The sequence below is a fragment of the Dermacentor albipictus genome, chromosome 10 (assembly GCF_038994185.2).
Source record: "Dermacentor albipictus isolate Rhodes 1998 colony chromosome 10, USDA_Dalb.pri_finalv2, whole genome shotgun sequence".
NCBI lineage: Eukaryota > Metazoa > Arthropoda > Arachnida > Ixodida > Ixodidae > Dermacentor > Dermacentor albipictus.
In genome coordinates this window covers 74548470-74560736 of record NC_091830.1, presented here as the reverse complement: position 1 = coordinate 74560736, position 12267 = coordinate 74548470, and the positions used below count along the sequence as shown (strand labels likewise).

General features: G+C 44.3%; 1 protein-coding gene across 1 annotated transcript in view; it reads right to left on the bottom strand.

Moving 5' to 3' along the window:
- The window catches only part of LOC135899902 (dehydrodolichyl diphosphate synthase complex subunit DHDDS-like), a 41646-nt gene extending 32430 nt beyond the window's left edge, over positions 1 to 9216 (bottom strand). The window contains exon 1 of the mRNA XM_070526735.1: positions 9174 to 9216. The gene's annotated coding sequence lies outside the window, so the exon portion shown is untranslated. The remainder of the gene's footprint in view (positions 1 to 9173) is intronic.
- Between the last annotated feature and the right edge of the window lie 3051 nt (positions 9217 to 12267).

Here is a 12267-nt window from a genome sequence, read left to right as displayed (position 1 = left end):
TGCGAATTGGCTGCTACTGGACGGCAGCCCGCCGGCACCGTCTTGGGAAAGCTAGCTCACCAGCCTGTGTCTCTTGTGCTGAACTAGACACTCTGGAGCACCTCCTGCTGGCCTGCCCTGCTCACCTGCAACACCGTGGCCGACTTCTGCAAGAGTTCCACCGCCTGGGGCTCCCATGTTCACGGCAGGAAGACATCCTCTTCCACTGTCGTAATCAGCTACCGGCCTTCCTAGGTGTCGTCGAGTACCTCGACTCGTCGGGGCGCTCGGCGAGACTATAGGAAATTTCTACAAAGATGGATGGCCGTTAGGCCATCCGAACACCTCGGGCTTCCTTATCCGCCACTACTTCACTTCTACTGGGCCACCTCCCCTCCTATGCGGTCTAGCCCCAGCCTGCTCCTCCATTCGAACCCACTGGGCCCTCCCGGCCGGGCTGCTCTGATGCTGGTGGGACGATCCTCTACCTTTCTCCCTCCTACCCTCTATTTTAGAGCGCAGCTCTTTGGCGTCCGTTCCTGGGTTTCGCGTCGTCGTCGTCGTCGGCGTTGTCGTCGGCCTCGTAACCAGCTCGCCGACGAATCTGCTCCGCCGCCGCGCATGCGCGCTGTCGGCTCTCCGGGCGAGGGAGGATGATGGAAGGGAGGAGGGCTGGCTACACAAATGGCTCTTTGGCGTCCGTTCCTGGGTTTCGCGTCGGCGTTGTCGTCGGCCGCGTAACCAGCTCCGCCCCCCTTTCATCCCCCCAGCGCTAGCAGCGACCGACTGATACCGCTTTCGTGAGTCCGCTACCGCACTCACGAAAGACGTCGTGCACTTCCTGCAACTCGCATTAACCGTCCATCGATCCACACCGATGTTAGTAGTGGGGGACTTTAATGTAGACATAAAGACAAACAGCAATTTCCTAACACTTATGCGGGAGAACATCCCGTTCCTCTCGCTCGTAACGCGTCCCACGGCTGTGACAACCTCGCGAGGCACTTGTATAGATCTCGTCTTTGAGAATCAAGCATTGGTGTACCAAGTCGAACATATATCAGTCTATTTCTCCGACCACAAAGCTTCCTTCATGACTGTCAAGAACTGTTAGTGGAGTCTTTGTTAAAAGAATACGTGTGAAAAATAAAAAAAAAATTCTGTGATAGCGCATACATGCGTTGCTCGATTTCTTTGGCTCAATCTATCGAAAAGGTGAAACAGCTTATTTGCTGCGCTCAAATTTCGCATTAGGAAGTGACGTAATCGTCGGTAATGTTTTTTAGTCGCATCGCCCCCACCCTGCTGGCGCTGAGCCGTGCTCCCGCATGGGTTGCAGAAGTTAGTGCCAGCCTTTCCACCTTTCATACAAGAAGCACTTCTCTCACGTGCTGCGCCGGCTTCGTTTCCCTTCAATTCACTCCCGGAAAATCTCAACTTCCCTTTTCTGCATTCCCTGCCCACCTGACACGGAGTCTTCGCGGTGTAAAGTTCAACTTTAAGGGTCGTTTGCCGTTCGCATGGTTTTAATATGCAGCATTTTTCTACAGTTATAGTACTTCTTCATCCAGCGCTATCTGCATGCACGATTTTAATGCTCCTGGTGTTGACTCGTCTTCCATGAAAGTAAGGGGACATGAAGTAGCTATGGGGAAGGATTTGGTGCACATATCATTGTCCTGTGGCCTGCACCAGATCGTTCCAGATTTCATGCGGCAAACTTCCATCCTTGGTCTTTCCTTTCTTACTGCGTCTCATTTTATTGCCGGTTACGAATGCGATGTTATTGATGGAACATCTGACCACAACGCTGTTTTAATGTCAGTTCCAGGCATCGTCCCTAAATCCCGCTATATCTGCCGCACATTTTGCTGCCTTTATCCGCGCTGATGATTTGGCGATATGAGACGCCCTACGCGATTCTTTTCATGAGATTGAACTGATGAGTACCAATAGTGATACTAATACCTTGTCGAATTTCTTCCAAAATCTTGTTAAGAAGTGTATGAACCTTTTTGTTCCTTTAAGAACGAAGAACACAAACACTGAATTCCCTTGGATGACTAGGGACCTCTTGCATTTATCACGTTGTGTGACCATATTGCGTCGATCAAAATGCTCTGGTGACTCAACAAAACTCATGCAATTCCATAGCGCTATAAAAGAAAATGGTCGCAGTAATAAAATTTTATTACAAGTTAACCTTTCCGAAATGAGTGACGGCTAATGTTCGCGTAAATTTTTCATAGCTATCCTACCACCTGGTTCATCCCTGGACACATTATTAATTAACAATGTTGCAGTTACTGATTCGGAGACAATAGCTTCTTCATTTAAGACCTACTTATACTCTATCTTTACGACTGATCGCTCCGTAACCCCTGCTTTTTATTCCTAACCATACCCTCCAATTAATGTTATATCATTGTCTCCTGATGGTGTTTTAAACCTAATCTTAAACTAAGACACCAAGGAAGTCGTGTGGTCGTGATGGTATCCCGACTGTTTTCCTCGTTCGATACTCTTTGGTGCAGCAGATATCTAACAATTATAGATAGAAAATCTCTCTCAACCGCCACCCTTCCTGCCTCGCGGAAACTCTGCTTATTTAGGTCAGGTAACGTTCAATTGTTATCTAACTATAGGCCAATCTCCTTAACAGCACACTCATGTAAATTACTCGAACACATAATCTTTAAACATATCGTTACGTGTGGAAAGACACAGACGAAACATGCTATTTACAGGCTATTTACAATGGAGCCAGGCAGCCAGGCTGACACTCACTAGTGCCAAGGGCACCGACCAACTTCTTCGTCGTTCTCGCGGCGGCTCGTCTCTTGAGCGTCGCTCGATGATATCATAATAAAATTATGGAATTTCTTGAAAGTAACAAAATGTTATGCACTTTCCAGTAAGGTTTTAGACGTGGCCATAGCACTATAACACAACTGACAAAATTCGTTCATCATGTCAGCAGCTCTTTAGACATAAGTGACAAGATTGATGTTTTTTTATGCACTTCGCAAAGGCCTCGACATTATCTCGCACCCTAAACTTATACACAAGATGTTCAATATAAAAAAATGTATATTTTGTTGGCTAGATCTCGGACTTTCTTTTCAAGCGTTCGCAGTATGTATGTTTCAACTCTACTAACTCACCCTTGATGCCTGTTTCATGAGCTGCTCCCCAAAACTGAGTACTAGGTCCTCTTTTATTCCTGCTTTAAAATAATGATCTCGTGCTACATACTTCAGTTAAAATACTCTTTTATACAGATGATTGCGTTTAACATCATACGATTAAATTTTCTACTGATCATGCCGTCCTTAACAATTATTCTGCTGACTGCTGTAACTGGTCCGAAGTATGGCAAATGAATGTCAACTGTTGCAAAGCTGTCCCCATGTCCTTTACACGACGCTCATGCCCTTCCTTCTTTGCCTATGCCTTTAACAATATTACTTTAAATGGGGTCTTCAAATTCAAATAGTTAGGTATCCTACTAGCACCTCATTCGCCCCATCCTCGAATGTGGCTGCATCGTATGGAATCCATACAAGCACTGTGACGTCAAAAAGCTAGAATCAGTGCAAAAAAAGCAGTGCGTTTTGTTTGTAGGAGATATGACAGTGAATTATTACCGCGTAACTCTCTTTCACTACTTCGCCTCAGTCCTCTTGCAGAGCGTCGCAAACTTGAATGCCTAAAATTCCTTTGCACGTTAGTAAATTCTCCTCGCTTCTCCTTTCCAGATAACTATTCGACTTTTTCTAAACCTTCATGTAGGAGTCCACCATGGTTTAAATATTTCTTTAAACAGCGAAAAAAGTCGACCCGCAGCAGGTAAGTTGCCAGAAAAATTTTGATCGGTCGTTTCGGAATCCCGTCTACAAGAGAAGGAAACGCTCTTCACCCTAAAGTGAATATTTACCGTCTTGCATAGTTGATATTAGTTATTTACTTATTAAGCGGTATATTAAACATACTCTAGGAAGCGCCACATGACGGCAAACCATATGTTGTTGATTTGATTCAGCTGCGGTTAACCTCTTTTTTCAATCCATGGTTCAAGTTACGTGAAACAACAGCCTGTGTATGTATACTGATGTGGCAAAAAAACAGGTTATAATGAAGGCTATTTCGCCAAATGTGGCCCACCAACGGAAACACTTGGACAGTAAATAGCGTGTTTCCACATGCGTTGTCTTAATTTTTGACACACACACACACACACACACACACACACACACACACACACACACACACACACACACACACACACACACACACACACACACACACACTCTCTGTTCATATATATATAATCAGTAAAGTATAGAATCGCATGATCCGGCGCAGAAATAGTTTGAAGAATAGGAGCGCGTAGGAAAAATGACAAGACTTCACTGTCGTATTCATCAAGAGTGTGACTGGAAGCACACAAATCTCAATTTACATATTCGTCTCTGTGAAAAGAAGGAAAGAAAATTAGGAGAGAGAAAAGAAAGGCGTGAACACCAACTTTGCAAACTAGCACGAAGAGACAGTGTCATTATGAAAAAAAAAAGTGTACGCAGTCGATGACCACAATCACGCGTATATTTAGTGGCGTCAAGAATACCAACACGTGCATTGACTCATGTCAAAGACAACGAAAACAGCCGTGAACACAAACTTGCGTACACACATGGTGGCATTATAAAAAAAATAAGAAAGGCAAACCCGGTAGGCAGCTTGTGAATAGGCCGGACGTCAACAGCCGGACATTCAGTCGTGTCAACAAGGGAGGAATGACGAAAGACATAGCCCGTAGAATGTAGGGTAGATGCGCGACATTTTAGCAAAGACCATGTGAAGGGTCGCAGCTGCCAGCATAGCCTTTTGTTCTTTGTGTGAATTTACCGCAACTCTTGTGGGACCTCGAAGGCGGTCAGTACACCCCCATTTTGTTATGGGACATCTGTAATGTGAGCTCCACTGACTTTGAGTTGAACAAACTGCGTCCCATTGCATTCTTTGCATAGGTCGTATCCTTTGTGTTTGCGTGCAAGCTGATTTTTACAGAATTCCATGCGTGTGTGAAAAATAAAGTAATATAAAACGAAAAAGTGCATACATGACAAGGTGAACAAATAAACATCAACATACCCGAAGGGCAGGAATTTCTAATAAATCATACCCAAATATGCATATCATTAATAAACGTGCCATATAATGTATGTCACATGTAACCGTTACGAAATGCATAAGGCAACCAGAAAAAAAATTAATGGTGCACTAAACTGACGTTTTGGCCGCACAATGAAATGCCAAAAATGAAGGAGAAAAATGGAGATCCATGACAGCTAGGAAGGCGCGTGCACCCGTGTTACATCAGTCCGACCAATGTGATAGAGATAAATGTACGTGTAAAATAACAATAAGGTGCCAAGAAATTTGTGAGCAGTTAGCCAACTAAAAGGGGGAAAAAGGAAGTATATATATATATATATATATATATATATATATATATATATATATATATATATATATATATATATATATATATATATAAGTACATCTCATATGTTCTAGGATGCTTTTGTCATGTTACGAGCTTTACAAGATTCTGAGTAGTAAACCACAGTAAGAATGTATGAGTGCCTTTTATGATAACGTTCCGGTAATGGTGCACGTCGCTTTACAGGAAACACGTATTCCAACAACGTATGCAGCGATAATGTATTGCCAGAAGCTGCGCTTACTTGATGGAAAATAAATGCGAATACCTTTGCGTCCGGGCGCAGGGGAGACAGCTAGAAGGACATACACGGCGGTTTAGTCGCCAGGGCTTCACAGCACCTACGCCTTTCACCAAGCCAATGTGAGGCTTCTTTGTTGCAATTCCATCGGTGTTGTGGCGTACTTACTCGTTTATTAAGACAGAACTGCATTCCCTAAATAGAAATTGCATAGAGCAGCAGGGAGGAAACGTGCATTTCCTGCTGCACAATGCGCCTCCCAAGAGTGTCACTGTATGTGGAATACTCAGTCCCTGTTTAGCAGGAGTGTTATTTACGGCTGCAACTAAAGGCTCGCCTCCTAGTAGCCATGCCAAGAACCAGCTGATCTAGGTTCAGCTGCAGGTTCAGTGCAACGTTGCCTCGTAGTTCTCAAATCCACGTGATGCCTGTGCGAAAAACTCAGAGACAGAAAAAAAACGGATGGAGAAAGAATTTTGCTGCGTACAATTATGGCGCGTCACTGCGGTGGAAAGAATGCAATAAACCATTTCATCGTTTCCCGACAGTAGCAGGCGACGCCCAACGGAGAGCGACATGGATAAGGAACTTGCGCATTAGAAAAAAAGTGTGTGACACTATGCTCGTTTGCTGGAGTTACTTTACTCGGGGAACCTCCTTATTCCGGGCGAGTAGACCAGTGCTTTGTACTTATATACCTTAAGTATGTTGCTGGCGTTTTAAATCATAGAGTGCACTTTGCTTAGGCAGGCGCTTTAATAAACTCGTGTACGCACAAGCTTCATTGGGTATGGTCAGTTGATTTTCCACCCCAGCATTAGTGTTAGGCCGCAGGAATATTATTGCTAATGTACTTTTCCTTGGAGGCCCCGATTTCGGGAAGAATTACTAGCTTGGAAGGTTTGAAGTTGATCGTGACACATGTTACGCCACCCGGCGACATTTGGTTTTCAGAGCATACTGTCGTTTAACGGTGTAAGCAGGAGATGCAGTTTTGTCATTCTGCACCACGAGTTGTCAGTTGATTCGCACGTAATAAATTTACACCCAGCTGCAAACAGCGCTCCTTCAATATTTGGAGCATTCGGCCTTTGCCACGACGACGCTACTTCACCTTACGGCAGTGGGTACACAGCTGAATTGTATTATGAATCGTTCAATTTGTTTCCAAGTCATGCATTTACACAAATGCAATTGCATTGCTCAAAAGAAAACTTTCGCTAAATTTCGGAAAGCTACGGGAAGAAACGCAACTTGGTCCACTTGGTTTCTCACTTCTCACAAGTCATCGGGATTTGAGAATTCCCACGCGCGGCCGGTGTCTGCTGTGCTTCGAAGTCTACACCCTGCGTCGAACACTGCGTATTGCGAGCACGACCGATCGCCAGTCATCAGACGCAGACTACCCATTCATATGGATCAGCTAACTGTACAGTTAAAAGTTCGCGCCGACTAAGAAATGGAACTCTCATTTGCTTTTATATCCAGAGAAACGGACCAGGTAACTTGAAGGCTCTTAGCCTCTTTCTTTCGATCCACATTATGCGTATTTCTCTTCTGGAAGCACGACAGACGTTACGGCCTATGTATTGTGGGATGTTATGTGGTATATTGCAACCCGATTCAGACTACGGAGTTTCCTACGAAGGTCGAGAATAGTCAAGTATCGTTCCCGTAGTAGTGGAGCAACGCCGCCAATAAGTGATTGCACCTTTCCGAGGCCCTCTACGAACCAGCACTTTCCATTTTTAACACCCGGCTAGCTTGAACGGCTTCGTGTGTTTAAAAATGTCTGATGCGGCTCGCTACGCAGCCCAGATATTTCCAACCACAGCACCACGATTTCCGCGTTTTCGTTGCTAAAATCTTTGAGACCTATCAAAAGAAGGTAATCGGCAGCAGAGGCCCTCGAGCTTCGATGAAGCACCTCGATTCTGTTCCACAAACGAAAAACATGAGCACAGCACCACCGTGAGAGCCACCGTGAATCTAGATATCGTAGCCATCTTTTTTTTTGCGGGGGGGGGGGGGGGGAGTGCTGCCAGCACAAGTAACGGATTCTAGAGTTGCCAATATGTACGTTCGTGCTGGAGTGATGGTTCTGGGAGTCTTGCCTCACAGCTCGTGAGCCCAGAAAGCCACAAGAGCTCTTTCATGGTAACTGAAAGCGATGCTGGGGTTGTTGGAGAAATATGGGAGAGGCCTTTGCCCTGCAGTGGGCGTAACCAGGCTGATGATGATGATGAAAGCGATGCACACGTGCTCGTATGTCGAGCGCGGAAGTTTTGCTCGAAAGCCAGCTATCTCTTTCGGACACAACCTGTACAGTCCAAGTGATTCGTGTAAACTGACGTTCAATCTCTTTTTCACTGTCCCATCTTCCTTCTCCACGTGTACAGTAGGAAACCGGACAACAATTATCTGTTCTCTCTGTTTTTGTCCATCCCTATTTATTTTTATCAGTCAGGTTAGAGTGGCAGTGCAGCTAACCAGGCTCTCGCCTGGCTAGCCTCTCTACGTTTCTCTGATGACTTCTCTCGCTAGCGTGGAGCACGCATTTCGCATTCGAAAACATCTTAACCACACTGATTGCTCAAATATTGATCACAAGAGATAAATGTTTTTGACGAATCAAAATTTGCAATTATATTACTTCGATAATCACCTTACCTTCAGAGTCAGTGTCATGACTAGCTGTCAATGATGATATAGAAGAGTTATTCCCAAACGTGGTTCCTAACAGACTGCCCATCTCTGTCTTGCGTTCTTCATTTGAACCGCACAGCCTACGATACAGCTACTTGTTGTGGCGCCACTTAAAAAAATAAATGTGACTGTTGTTGCGGCCGAGGTCAGCTTCAGGTTGGATCTACAGGAAATAACAAAGCCCTCAGATGCACCTGCAGCCTGTTTGTATATTATTCGGAAAGTCCACTTGTCTAGCCTGATGATCATTGTTTTTGTTGTCTATTTCGTTTTACATTTGATGTGCCGTAAATCACTAGTAAACGTCTGAGCATTAAAAGTGAAGTGAGTCAAGACCAATCATTCCGGGAAGTCAAAACAAGTTGGACGCAAGTGTTCGCCGCAGGAGAACGAGCTAGTAGCGTTATCTGTTCAAACAGCAACTACCCCCGTAGCATCTATTTGGTTTTTATCTGTTGCGTTTTGCCCTGGCAGCTCATTTATGGACCTCTCACAATGTAGCTTTAGACAAGAGAGATTCAATTTTATTAGCAATCTTTCTTGAAATTGTTGGTAAACAGGAAATTTACCTCATGACAGCCCCAACATGTTTGTATTTGGCCACCTTTGTAAGCCACCTCTGGAATAACGTACCGAAAGAATAAGGCTGGTATCACGCATTAAAGCTTCAATGGCTTGCGTGTACTACACAAATGTGTGTTCTATGCAGTCAAATTTTCAATGAGCCTTCTGTATACTTACAATGTGACCCAACTTCTAATAATAAGTTCTGTCGGATTCGCCCTAGAAGAAGGGATCCCAGTTGTAAGTTAATGCTGTAACTCCACGAATAAAGACGCACATCGTTTTAATGCTTTCTGAGACGTCAAGGCTAACATATTCCTAGTCTATATTGCACTTTCACATAGTGGATGAGACAAGAACGAGATAATACAATAAATGAGACGAGTGATTAATCTCAAGAAAACCTTCTCGATTGTTCACTATCAACAACTCCTGTTGATCATTAGCGTTTGTCGCTTCATTGTTAAGTTGCATACATGGCCCCTACTGTAAATATGAGGCAACAAGGCAAGGATGTTTTCTCCTCGAATAAGTCTCACTTTGATAGGCGACAACTATAAATCAGCCTCTAGCGACTCAAATAGATTGGTTTATTTCTTTCTCTCTTTCAATTAAAAGCTCGTGACTTACCACTTCCAGTATCGACCTTTTCAGTGAGCGTGGCGAGAAGGGCACTGGGCGAGCCTTTCATTCTCTCTCGTTTGTGAGCACGGGCGCGGAACTGCATGAATGCGTTACCGTCCCGTGCTGCGGAATGATGCTTACATGCTTTGGCTTGTCCTCCGTGTTTTTAACGCGATGTCAGTTCATACTAGGTCATTGAATAAACACTGTGCAGCATTTCGGTGGAGCGGGAAACTACAACATACGAAAAGTTCTCTTGGCTGTGCAAACCTGCGACATGCGCTATCAGCAGCAGCGTCCGTATGCGTTGTGAACTATTTTGTTCATGTCGGTTTTCACTTCACGAAGCGAACCGGCGTCAGTGCATTGACGGCAGGATTGCAAAATATTTTCACTCTCTGATCACTTGGCGTGGGTCTAGAACTTGAGTAATTGTGTACGGCCAAAGGGCAACCTCGAAACACCTAAGCACCGTTCGTTATAAAGCATTTGCGTCAGCCGCTGGCATAGTTCTCACAGATTTCAGCTCAAGAAGTTTTTAAATAACTATGCTATGCCAGTCTTACCGAGCTATCAGAGGCCGATGGCATGGCTCAATACAGCGACCACTACGGTTGTCAAACCAGCATCATACATATGAGCTTTCTACTTCCGCATTGCCGTTTTTGCCCTGCCAACTAGCAATTTTCTGAATGGGTCCCATAAAATGCACCCTACGGCTATTTCTAAGGACACAGATTCCGCAAGGTGGGTGAGTGCGTCGCAAATAATAGGACGAGCAAGACCGAACAATGAAAAAAATGCTGGTTTTCATCCTCTTCTACTGCGCAAATACAAGACGGGATCGCTCTACAATAAGACCTCACGTCATCATACTGCATGCTCAGACCCAGCCCAGTTTTAGAGCAAAAAGATATAGGGCTAAGATAAACAAATCGAACATCTGCAACTATTTTGGACGTTCGCGCAGTCGGTAGCCAGTCGCTTAACCACTCGACTCACCCGATCGACTCTTTACGGAACGGTGGTATTACTGACATAAGGCTGTTTTATTCGTGAGAGCAAACTCCGTGCAATAAACGTGGTATTCATGCAATGTATCTACAGATAACGGATTCAAGCAGTGTCCAAGTAAACCGCACAACTTATTCTGTAGCAGAAGGGTACCAGCTCTGTTACGATCGTAATTTATTTATCAACTACAGATTGCTGCTAAACCACAGCTCAGAACTACAGTCAGAACGCTCTAGTATTGTCACATCGTTGAAACAAATTTTTATAAGTACACAATCGAACTGCACAGATAATTGTAGGCTCAAATACGGGCGCGAACATCAAGCTATAGGCTCCGTTGACTGAAAGCCGCAGAAGCTCTAACCATGCAAACCTAAATCCTTTCAGTACTTTTGAAAGAACCATTTCCCACGTAGAAGACGCCTCCTTTTAATAAATAGACTACGCGAGCGCTAAAATAACCGCAAGGAACTGACGCCAAGCATATGCTTGGCATAAAACACGGAGCGGTCGCCGAAGCCACCATGCCCACTGCCCACAGATGGAGCCATTTTCTAGGCAATATGGTGACACCCATGAAAAAAAAGTTCCATAAATAGGAATGTTGCCCTGTGTGAAACCGCCGAATATTTTCACAGGCCACTTCACCTCATTATGATGAAACAACATATCCAGTTGAAAAAAACACCAGACCGGTTTGGTGTGTTCTAGTGTAAACATCAGCGCGATCTGGTGTGTTCTGGTGTGCCCACCAGAGTAACTTGATCTGTTCTGGTGTGCACACCACAGTGGCTTGGTGTGTTTTGGTATGCACATCATGCTACCTCGTGTGCACACCAGGGCTGTCTAGTCTGCCTGGCCTGTCACTAGGGCTGTCTAAATGCTAAAATAGCTGCTTTTAGCTTAGCACAGCCATGTTATTGAAATGTGTTTTCTTTATTTATTTCAACATACTGTAGCACCGAATAGTCGTTGCAGGATGGGGAGTACAGAATAAAGATTTAGCAAAGAATGAAAAAGCGAAGACAGCAAGAAAACAAGATACACTGCAAGCTCAGTCGCTAACATATACAAGATTAATTCGTCATGGCGACAAAGAACGAATATGGCTGGGTAAAACATTCTGCAGTTCTGTAGGGCGGACAAAATACTATGTATATGTCTAGGTGTATGGATGAGGAGACGCATTCAGGCAGGGTGTTGTAAAGTGGATGTAACTATACCAGTTGTAATGAAGCTGCTTAGTAAAGGAAATTGCGGATAGGTAATCATGGCACGAAAAAACTTCACATGACTCAAGGCGGCGTTGGGAAGAAAGAGTGGATGAAGCTTTTCAAGATTATGAGCATTGCAATGGACACCACTGTATGAGGGCTGTGCCTGCAGCGTATGACAGAAAACCTAAGCTGATCGAATTGCGGCACCGCATACATCAACGCAAAATTCTTAATGGCCACGAAGGTATGCATTTGCGTACGAAATTGCGGGACACATGACAAAGCCGTTTTATAAAATGACGATACTTTGTCCGCAGCCTGATATATATATATATATATATATATATATATATATATATATATATATATATATATATAAACGAGAAGAAAGGAGGTTAACCGAGGGACCCGATAAT